The sequence below is a fragment of the Podarcis tiliguerta genome (assembly GCF_965153285.1).
Source record: "Podarcis tiliguerta genome assembly, chromosome: 4".
NCBI classification, from domain to species: domain Eukaryota; kingdom Metazoa; phylum Chordata; class Lepidosauria; order Squamata; family Lacertidae; genus Podarcis; species Podarcis tiliguerta.
Window position 1 is genome coordinate 17,457,943 of NC_139537.1, and position 12,505 is coordinate 17,470,447.

A 12,505-nucleotide genomic window follows, 5' to 3' on the forward strand; every position below is an offset into this window, starting at 1 on the left:
GGAGGCTCAGCTTCACGAACTGTCCTTCCAGTGATCACTCAGGGCTGATTTCCTTCAGAATGGATAGGTTTGATCTTCTTGCAGTCCATGGGACTCTCAAGAGTCTCCTCCAGCACCATAATTCAAAAGCATCAATTCTTCTGCGATCAGCCTTCTTATGGTCCAGCTCTCACTTCCATACATCACTACTGGGAAACCATAGCCTTTGTCGGCAAGGTGATGTCTCTGCTTTTTAAGATGCTGTCTAGCTTGGTCATCACTTTTCTCCCAAGAAGCTCACCTTACTTGCATATTGAAGCACTTCAATCCACAGAATCGGCATTATGTGCTACACAATGCTTATTCTTCTGCTTTTTTCTGCAGGGAAGCACTGGTAAAGCAGATGCAGAGGCTGCCTGCCTCTCTTTCTCCCTGCTACCTGGCCATCCTGCCTTTCAGCAGTTTCCAGCAGGCTAAGCCAATCCAGGGTGATTCAGAGCTGTCTCAGCCCAATCTGCCTAATGGCTTGGATGTTTGTCCTCCTCCATCCGTTGTTTGGGTGATGCCCTTCGTTTTGAAGGGCACTGAATCTCCTTAGTAGTTTCCCTCATTGGGCTATGGGTGGAAGTCTATTTTCCTTACCCAATTTGATCCTTTTTAATATAAATTTATTTTCCAATTTTCATTTTTACATAAATCATACATTAGATCAACCAATACATTGAATTGTAGTTATTTTTACTTCCCTTCCTTCCCCACATTTGTGCTTCCTCCTACATTCATTTTCAAAACTGCATCTTCCTCCAAATTCCTTTCCATTACTTACTCTTTAATTTTTATATAAGTTATCATTTTAACTGCTTGGTTTTAAGTTAATCCTACTAATGTAATGATTAATAATAATAATAATAATAATAATAATAATAATAATTTATTTGTACCCTGCTCTCTTAATGTAGTTAAATGTTTACAATAATTTTGCATATAGTCCACATATTTCCCCCATTCTTTCTTGAAAGTTCTGTCTTCTTGATTTCTTATCCTTCCTGTAAATTTTGCCATTTCTGCAAAGTCCATTAGTTTTGCAGGCCACTCCTCTTTGGTTGGGGCTCAGCTTTCTTTCCATCCCCACGCAAAAAGCATTCTGGCTGCCATGATTGCATACGTAAACAAATTCTTTTCCTGGTCTTTAGGTATCTCCCAATTTGACCCTTTTGGATCAGGTGAGCCATAACTCTAAGTAAACCAGAATGCAGCCTCATCTAAGCTGATAATTTCCAATGCAAGTCAAAGGCTCATTTCTCCAGGCATGGGAAGTGTTTGTATCTGGTGTGTGGGAGACATTTTTTATTGATTCTTTTATTCGATCCAGTAACTATAAAGGGTCATGGCAGAAGAGAACTGTGCTAGGTAAATAAAGAACAGCAGTAATCCAAAGCTCTTTCTCTAACAAAGATGTCCCCAAGTGGGAAGAGGCAGATATTTTCTTTTAGCCAACAGGATGGCCTTCGTTTGAGATTGCAGGAGTTCACACAAAGGAAATACAGAGCAGTGGGGCTGTGTGATCTTTCCCCTCAGCATCTAGGAAACAGAGGTCTTTCTTTCTCATTCAACATGTGATAATCAAGCTGGAGAGGACCATAGAACCCCACACCCACCCTGCCTCAGCCACTATTTTGTCTAAAAAAAACAATGCAGGGGAATTACAGAAATGACTGGCTCGTCTTTAAGAAACTTGAACATTAGAATAAGCCCATCAACATAAGAGAGAGAACCCTGCTGGAAGGCTATTCCACAGCATAGGACTGTCAAGATTAAGTCACATTTATGCCACCTTTGCGCTTCCCCCAAAGAATCCTGAGGGTGACTGTAGCTTACCCCCTCACTGAGCTACAATTCCTAGAACCCTAAACAAATTACATCTCCAAGGATTCTTTGGGCTGAGTCATGACTGTTAGTGGTATAAGAGTGCGTTAAATGTATGGGTCTGGATGTGACTTATATGCCTGACTTCTGGTTGGCACTACTGCAGCGGGTTAGATACCTACGCCCTTTACTGTTGGTGCTACAAAAGCAAGATACAGCACCCCACAACCTCCATACCTATGCCTGTTCTGACATGTTCTTGTGTTCTTAACATGATTGAGTCAAGCGCTGTTGCCCTCAGCTCCTGCCTGCAGGCTTCTCATGTAAGCATCTGACTGGCCTTTGAGAGAACATAATGCTGGACTAGCCGGTGATGTTGTGTACCACCTGGTTTGACCCAGGAAGGCTGTCTGCAAGTTTCTTACTTCCCTGCAAAAGATTTGCGGAATGAATGGAGCAACCTCCTCATATAGTGCAGGGTTCTAATACCTTTTGGTTTCTCTCCCCGAGAGTTTAATTGCTTCTGAATGCATGAGATTGAAGACTGATACCGTCAGTGACCATCCATTTCTCTTCCAGGAAGGAACATGTCCCTTCTAATGATCCAAATTCTTCTTCGAGCCCTTGATGACCTCAGCAATCCCATGGAAGCTCGTTTTAAATATACGACAGGCACAAGTTAATCAGCAGACCGCTCCCGTTCATTTATCCTCCTGGTGAGGGAGAGTGGATTCTAATAGGATGGTTGCAAGCATGTCAATAATTTATAGACAGCGTATTCTACAAAGCTTCCATTTCCTCTGACATTCTAGCTTGAGAGGCTGAGGCGATTCGTTAATTTTTTATGGTACAGGAAAACCTTAATAACTAGATTTTACAAACCTCAATTAATTTAACAAGATGGGGGATGTCAATTTCCCTGTTGTATTCAAATACCATTCCTCCTCCTCTTCGACAAGACTACGTTCACCAGTATTGTATTAAGTACAATAAGCTCATCTCGGTAGCTCTCAGAGATAAGAAGTTGACTTGTCTTTAATCAAAGGGGATGGCTATCTCCATCAAGCCTGCTGATCAGCTTCCCGGGACCATCCAATCACTCACTATTTTTAGATCATGAAACAGAACCAAGGCAAAACCATCAGATGGTGCAGTCACACAGCACAGATTCTGATGGGCAATTCCATTTCAAATTGCAATTGGGCGATCACGTATTTAGATGTCCCACCATATTTCAGATGAAAACCTTGCACATTTGTTAACATGCATTTATGTGTCAGTGGGAATACCAGATTTGGGCTTGACTGAGAAAACGAACAGGTTGTTTGCTGTACTGTGCAGGGAACCTGTTTAAAATATGCAGAATTCAAACAACGAATCTCCCATTTCAAATGAAAACAGGCCCAAGAATCTGTAACCACGTGTATTGTCATGTAAAGCAGTATATAGGTACCCCTGCCCGTACGGGCCAGTCTTGACAGACTCTAGGGTTGTGCGCCCATCTCACTCAAAGAGGCCAAGGGCCAGCGCTGTCCGAAGACGCTTCCGGGTCACGTGGCCAGCGTGACATCGCTGCTCTGGCGAGCCAGAGCTGCACACGGAAACGCTGTTTACCTTCCCGATAGTAAGCGGTCCCTATTTATCTACTTGCACCCAGGGGTCCTTTCGAACTGCTAGGTTGGCAGGCGCTGGGACTGAACAGCGGGAGCGCACCCCACCGCGGGGATTCGAACCGCCGACCTTTCGATCGGCAAGCCCTAGGCACTGAGGCTTTAACCCACAGCGCCACCCGCGTCCCCTAAAGCAGTACATAAATGAATAAATAAAGTAATTGCGTAATATATTCCATTTCTGTTCAGTTTTTGTTTTCTTTTTTTCCAAAACCCTACAATTCTATAGAGCTGTTGCCAGTCAATGTAGAAGATAATTGAACTAGATAAGCCAATGGTTGGACTCAATATGAGGCAGTGTCCTATCTTTCATTGAGTGTTATCTCTCTGGGACCATTGCAAACGCTCCTCTTCCTCCTTGGTGATGACACTGGGAACAGAAGGCAAAGGGGTCCAACAGAGATGGAGTCATGGCGAGTGATAGGCAGAGCCAACTAATGCTAGCGTTGTCCCCATCATTCTCCCTGCTGAGACAACATTGGCGCTAAGGCGGACCAGACCATCCCCTGATATGGTTTTAAGTAAGAAGGCAGGCAGATGGGGGCTGGATGAGGGCAGACAAAGGCTGTTGGAGCAGAGCTGCCAATCAACCTAATGGGCCAGCCACCATTGCTACTTCTGGTACATCTACTACTACTGGATTTGTGTTATCCAGATGAGTGTTTGGAACAGCTGACCACTACGCCATTTCATAAACTGCATTTTGCGATCAACAAAGGAAAGGCTAAAAATCAAAGGGGAGAAACAGCTGATAAAATTCAAATTTAATAGCAGATTGCCATGCCCTATATGAAGTTTCCAGGGTCAGGGAATAATTCTTAAACTCTTTTTTTTTAACTTATAGAACTAGTTTCACAATTATCTGGATCTCAGCTTTCTTGTTTTCAGTTGTGGTAGCCAGTTGTTAACTGCAGTTTTCTGTAACAATCTGCTTCATTCACAAGGTCTTGCAGGGTACGGTGAGTAATTAATCTTATATATAATGTATAACCCCATGAGATTGCTGTGTACCTTGAATTAGCTGATAACGGAAGAGATTTCAGAAGCTGTTCCGACTGGAGGTGGGGGAATGTCAAAAGTCAAGCAAAGTATAATGGATTTCTTCAACATTTTGAGTGCATTTTTCTGATTTTGAGGACACGGACTCCCTTGGAAGGTGATGTGCCATCCTTCATTGGCGGTTTTTAAGCAGAGGTTGGGTGGCCATCTGTCATGGATACTTTAGTTGAGATTCCTCCATTGCAGGGGGTTGGACTAGAGGACGCTCGGGGTCCCATCTAACTCTACAATACTATTATTGATTAACAGGCCTATAATTCATACATTCACCTTATGGGACACGGGTGGGTTAAACCACAGAGCCTAGGACTTGCCGATCAGAAGGTCAGCGGTTCGAATCCCCGTGACGGGGTGAGCTCCCGTTACTCGGTCCCTGCTCCTGCCAACCTAGCAGTTCGGAAGAACGTCAAAGTGCAAGTAGATAAATAGGTACCGCTCTGGCAGGAAGGTAAACGGCATTTCCGTGCGCTGCTCTGGTTCACCAGAAGTGGCTTAGTCATGCTGGCCACATGACCCGGAAGCTGTACGCCGGCTCCCTTGGCCAATAAAGCGAGGTGAGCTCAGCAACTCAAGAGTCGGCCACAACTGGACCTAATGGTCAGGGGTCCCTTTACCTTTACCTTTACCATCACCTTACATCTTGTTGTTACTTCCCTTTTCTTTAGAAGCTGCATTTGGTGGCAATGGCAGCTGTGGCACATTCTGGTACCTCAAAATGCTCCAGTTCTTGCATCATTCCAAGGGATCCTAGGAACACACACAGAGACCATTTGTATATATACGTAGAAATACATAGAGAGAGATTTAGCAAGTATTAATAATCACAATTAATGCATTCATCCTTGCAAGTAAGTGTATTGCAGTTAATGCCAAACTGGTTTTGCAGTGAAGCCAATTATAGCAAATCCTGTCACAGCATGGAGGACCAAACCTGATGGTTGTGAAGGTTATTTTCAGATGCTATTGCTATAGCTATAGATATCACATGATGCTCTTGCCTTACGGCAAAGCAAAGAAGCAAACAAGGAAAGCACAAAACCTTTCTAAAGAAATAGTAGTATATCCAAGAGCAGATTTTTATAAAGAGGTGATTTGGGGTGCTTTTGGAGGGAATGGGGAATACAAGGTTCTGTGTGGCAGCCCCCTGAATTCTCTTTCCACCGAGATCTGTCTGGTACCTGAGACACACCTCGGATACCTGAGATATTTATTTTAGGACAAATACATGATTCTCCTGATTCCTGAGTCACCTCCAGACTGGATTATTGTAACTCGCTCTACGTGGGGCTGCCCTTGAGACTGACCCAGAAACTCCAGCGGGTGCAGAATGCTGCAGCGAGACTCCTTATGAGGTCTTCGCTGCGAGATCACATTCATCCGGTGCTATACCAACTGCACTGGCTCCCGGTGGAGTACAGGATCAGGTTTAAGGTGCTGGTTTTAACCTTCAAAGCCCTATAAGGCCTGGGACCCTCATACCTACGGGACCGCCTCTCCTGGTATGCCCCACAGAGGAACTTACGGTCTCCAAATAAAAACATCTTGAAGGTCCCAGGCCACAGAGAAGTTAGGCTGGCCTCAACTAGAGCCAGGGCTTTTTCGGCTGCGGCTCCAACCTGGTGGAACGCTCTGTCACAAGAGACAAGGGTCCTGCAGGACTCGACATCTTTCCGCAGGGCCTGCAAGACAGAGCTGTTCCACCAGGCCTTTGGTCAGGGTGCAGCCTGACTCCCTCCTTTGGCAATCTTTACAAAACTTTAGTTTATGGTTGCCAACAATTTTGAATTTGATTTTAATTAATTTTTTATAATGTTTTTATAATGTTGCACTATTTTAGTGTTGTTAGCCGCCCTGAGCCCGGCTTCGGCTGGGGAGGGCGGGATATAAATAAAATTTATGATGATGATGATGATGATGATGATGATGATGATGATGATTATTCTAACCTACTTTTAACTTTTTGGAATAATGTGTTGTAATAATTGTTATAACTGGGACCTGGGAGCTTATGATGAAGGGTAGGTAAGAAACAAAAGTAACACTAATAAAAGAAAGCAACACAACAACATTGACACAGTCTCGCAGAATGCTCTTTCAATAGGGAATCACCAGGCACCTTCTATTTTAACATTTGCTGGAAATTTTCCATGCTACTAGGCATAGGGCAGACACAGAAAAAGCCTCTTTTATAATAGGTGATAATCTGTCGTTTTAAATTTAAGGTGTTTTTTTTATAAAAAAAATGATAGTCACTTTGATATTTAAAATAAAATAAAATAAAGGTATATATCTATTTTAATAAAAAAATAAGTAAACAATACTGAGTTAGATGCAGCAATGATCTGAGCTGATATAACAGAGATACATAGTTGCTTGTAAAGCTGATTCCTCTGTCACCATCAAACCTACTAAAGGCAAATGGCTCAGTATGTCTAATGCTAGAGCCGGCCCTAAAGTTTAGTGTGCATGTGACACCTACCATTTAATATGTCCCCTTGTCAATTAAGTCACCTAAAATGACATTCAATCATGAAAAGGTTCCAAGTTTTCCTTGGGAGAAAAAGGTAAACTCACAGACTCTCATTTTGAGTTCGTTTGCTTTTCTGACTACCACAGCTAATTATCATGAATTCCTCTGGTATTCATTGTAATAGCACTAATTATAACGAAATTGTTTTGCATTCGCTATAATAGCACCAATCATAAAGAATTCATTTGACATTTATGAGGGTATCACGTGTGTATCCCTGGCTTACTGCTGTCATTTGGAATCCGTAAAGCATTACTTAATAAGAAAGGCAAAATCAAACACTGCTCTCACTTTCGACAGAAGAAACAGAACACAAAATAACAGCAAAAAAACAACAAAAGAAAAACATTTATCAGAGTTGAAACCTTTGGTTTGGTAGAAGTTAATTAGCTGGCCTCCTCACCTGTATTAGCGATGTCAGGGGGAAGAAGTCATTTTGAAATTCACAACTAACTGTAAACAAGTTTTCTTGCATTCATTCCTGCTTTTGCCTTTTGCTTTTCAAACGATTTGAATATATTTGTTTAATAGAGATTGCAGTTCTAAACAGGCTCACTCTCTTTGCATCTCCCTCTCCCTCGGGTAGAAGATGGAGCAAAATGCCATGGCATAGATAGCATATCCACCAACAATTCTCCAATGAAAATAGGGACATCCAGTTTCATACCTTCCAACATTTATCCGACAAAAATGTTGTTGTTGTTGTTTAGTCGCTTAGTCATGTCCGACTCTTTGTGACCCCATGGACCAGAGCACGCCAGGCACTCCTGTCTTCCACTGCCTCCCTCAGTTTGGTCAAACTCATGCTGGTAGCCTCAAGAACACTATCCAACCATCTCGTCCTCTGTCATCCCCTTCTCCTTGTGCCCTCCATCTTTCCCAACATCAGGGTCTTTTCCAGGGAGTCTTCTCTTCTCATGAGGTGGCCAAAGTATTGGAGCCTCAGCTTCACGATCTGTCCTTCAAATGAGCACTCAGGGCTGATTTCCTTAAGAATGGATAGGTTTGATCTTCTTGCAGTCCATGGGACTCTCAAGAGTCTCCTCCAGCACCATAATTCAAAAGCATCAAATAGGGACATCCTATTCCATACCATCCAAACTTTCTCCAATGAAAATAGAGTTGTCATAAGGAAAAGCGGGACATTCCAGGATCAAATCAGAAACCGAGATGGTTTCTGTAAATCTGGGACTGTCCCTGGAAAATAGGGACAAGGGGGAGGGCTCGGGACTTGGGTACTATGTAGTGCATCTTAATGGGCATATATCTCAACATTACCAAGAGACTTGCAATAGCTGCCTAATAACCACTAAGCCACTTTTAAGATCTTGTTAGTAAAGCCCTAAATACACTCTGGACCAGGTTACCTGAAAGACTGACTACTTTTCTATTGTCCAGTAAGGGCTTTCAGGTCAAAAAATGGAACCCAGGCAGTGCTGGCACACCATAATGTCAATGAGCTTGTGGTGATGCAAAGGTGGGCTTTTTCATTGGTAGCACAGGTGTTGTGGAAAGCTCACCATCCCTGCCCAAATAAAAGAGGCATCCCACTGGCCTTTGAAGATGCACTTGTTAACCCAGACATTCCTTTGATCTTTCCCCTTGAGTGTCCTGTTATTAATTGCTCTCAGAGTCCTCTGTGCTGACACGGCCATGACCACAAAATGAAGGATTCTTGCAGCAGGCTCTTCACCTTTCCTTACAATGCTAAATAAGTACCACATTTTTCGCTTTATAAGACGCACCAGACCACAAGACGCACCTAGTTTTTGGAGGAGGAAAACAAGAAAAAAATATTCTGAATCTCAGAAGCCAGAACAGCAAGAGGGATTGCTACGCAGTGAAAGCAGCAATCCCTCTTGCTGTTCTGGCTTCTGGGATAGCTGCGCAGCCTACATTCGCTCCATAAGATGCACACACATTTCACCTTACTTTTTAGGAGGGAAAAAGTGAGTCTTATAGAGCAAAAAATACAGTATGTCTCAGTACTATGATACAAGCTGAACCGAAAGAAAACTTAAGAAGAGGTCAGAGGAAAAACTTGCAAGTAATTAATTCAAGCACTCCTAGACTTCCCCACTGCACTTTGCTATCATTTTTCTGAGTTACCTTAGCAGTTTTGGATAGCTGAAGGATGTCATCTAGATGCATTAAATAAATTAATTTAATTAAACCTCCTAACCTCTCTTCCCCTTGCATTACCAGGTGAACCTCCCAGGACAGAACCAGTCCACGGGCCAGCAACTGAATCATTATGGAGTTATTAAATCACCGGGATGATTAGAAATGTTTAGATCAAAAGCATCTGAACCCCTTCCTCCCAGGGAAAAAGTCAATTAAAAATTGCTGGTCCGCATGGGTAAAGAATACCCTCTGAATACCCAGCAGAGGCAAGGAACTGAGAAAGAGCATCCTGCAGTCTCTGACATTTCAAAGTGATTTTTCACCATAAAGTACATTGTTAAATCCACTAAAATCTCCACTCCTGAACATTTCTTATCATCAGACTATCACTCATTACAAGCAGAATCCAACTGTGGCATTAGCTCTGGGCAATATTTAAATAGCCTTATTCCCCAAACACTTGATGCCACTGACTTTCATTTTCAAAAAAATTCTCCCCATTGGCTTTAACCTTGACAGTCATTCCTTCCTTCCTTCCTTGGGATGTGATCCTGACTTTCAGCAATTATGTCTTAGACAATAGAATAACAATCTATTTTGAGATAAGGTGAGTGTGTCTGGCCACGGTGGTTTGCAGTATTAATTTCTCTAGATACCTGTTTTTTTTCTGAGAAAGTTCCTGATTTCTTTTCCTGCCTTGTCTAGGATAAGAAGACTACTTTGCATAATGTTCTCTGAATCTTCAGACTCATTTATTTTGGGGGGCCTGCTATTCCCACCACCCCAATAACCCAGAAAGATCAATTTCTTAGGAGTTCAGCCTACATTCAAGTAGGAATCTGGCAGAGACACATGCCTGACTGGCACGTTCCCTCCCTCAATTGTTCGATTGTTCTTCATTAGGAAGAACTTCCTGACAGTAAGAGCTGTCCGACAGTGGAATTTGCTGCCAAGGAGTGTGGTGGAGTCTCCTTCTTTGGAGGTCTTTAAGCAGAGGCTTGACAACCATATGTCAGGAGTGCTCTGATGGTGTTTCCTGCTTGTCCGGGGGTTGGACTCGATGGCCCTTGTGGTCTCTTCCAACTCTATGATTCTATGATTCTATTCTATGATTGTTTGGGAGCTTCATGAGCTTTCTTCAGCGCGAACATCACAGCGACCGATGCCAACTGACACCGGCACACTTAGGGATCCGCAGAGTTTGTGCAGTTGCATAACAGACCTCAGCAACTCAGCATTTTGGCTAATCTACTTTATTTACAAATAAACACACACGGAGCACTGCAACATGGCTCCCTCTCTCTCCAGCATCAGACAGCAAAGAACAAAGAACAATAGTCCCACTTCATGGAACACAGTAACACAAACATCCTGTCTCCGTCACTTCCCACTCTGTGGAGTCAAAACATACCCCGTCATGTGATAGACAAAAATCCCATGACTGCAATCATAGATCAGCTACTGCCAATGCAATGGCAGCTATGTGGTGCCTCCACATTTGCAGGCAGTATGCTGGGAATCACAAGCAGGGCAAGTGGTACTGTACTCAGATCTGGCTTACTGGTTTCCGAGGCACCAGGTTGGCCGCTGTGAGAATAGGATGCTGGATGAACCTTCAGTCTGATTCCACAGTGTTCATCTGATCATAAAATCATAAGGTCATAGAATCTTAGAATTGTAGAGTTGGAAGGGACCTCAAGGGTAGTCTAGTCCAACACCCTTATGATGAGTTTCATCCCAAAGAAATTGTAAGGGAATTTCTTGGCTCAGGATGCACAGATTCTCCCCTCCGCACAAATATATACAAATATATACTTTGTTGTAGGATTAGGGAGTGAAAATAATCTGGTGTTGAGAAAATTTAAATTCACTATAACTGCAAATATGATTAAAGGCTTTCACTGATCGCTGTATTGCAAACAACACTTACAAGTCCTCCTTGACATCTCATCAGCATAAGAATAGAACAGTGAAACAACACTGTATTCATTCCATCACAAAAGATGGAATGTATATTTATATTTTTTTGTGAGGGGGGGGTGGAGAGGGGATTGCAATTTCTTTATCCACTTGAGGTTTTATAGCACAGCTTCTTATTCTTCTTTTATTCCTTTCTGTATATTTTGGGAAATGGTCTATCTGTTTTCTACACGTTCACTTCTCAAGGGGCTCTGGTGCCTGAAAATTTCACCCACTTTGGTCAAAAGGGGGAAATGCTATAGCTATTTTTAGATTTTCTATTATAATTAACAGAAAGCACAGAGCTGCATTTTATACAGATCAGCTCAGAACCCAAATTGTTAGCTATTCATGGAACCTCGGCTCTTAATTGGTCAGAATTGTTCACATGGAACTTACTGAGCTATAGAAAATAGCCCAGGACATGCTTACTGAAATATGCAGCTATAGAATGCCTTTGTCACTGCTGATCTGATTGGCCCTTGCAGGTAGCCAATCATGGAGTAGCTCAGGCATATCTGTCTAGAAAGATGCAGGTTCTTCTGTAACATTCTCTCTCTCTCTCTCTCTCTCTCTCTCTCTCTCTCTCTCTCACACACACACACACACACACACACACACATATACACACAGATATGCTGGCATGCTGTTTGTGTGTGATATATATTTGTTGGACAATCTTATCAAAAACTTAACAGCTAGGAAAAAACAGACTCCAGAAATCACCTCCAGCCCATTTGTGTTTTTATCTAGCTGACAAAGTATGCCGAGATGACTAATATTGTTTTGAAATGGTCTCTAGACTTCAGCCTCCCCTTCTAACAAAGGCCATTTTAGAAAGATAAATAACCTGTCGGCAGAGAAAGATTCCCAATTCTGCACCACACCTGCTCAAAACAAAACAAATACCTCTGGAAATATTGGGAAACAGGAGTCTTTCTTCACAAATTGCAGTGCTTAGGGTTAGGTTTTTGGTTTATTCATTTGTATATAGAAGTGTATATAAAATATAGCAGAATTATATGGATGCTATTGGTTTGCATATTGATTTTAAAGCATATGCAGTGAGCTGAGAATGCTTAATAAATCAAATGGAGCCACACGTGATCTTCTTTCTTTCTTAGGGCAATTCCACTCAGTGCCTCAATATGTTGACCTCATTACCATTTCTTGTACAGCCATTCCTTTTAAAAAACAAAACAAAAAACTGATAGGAAGTTACTAAATGTGAAGTAGATTTCTATATCACATTCTTCTTGGTAGCTAAAGCATTGTAACAGGAGTTAGTTTATCCAAAAGAAAAAAGAAGACGAATAGA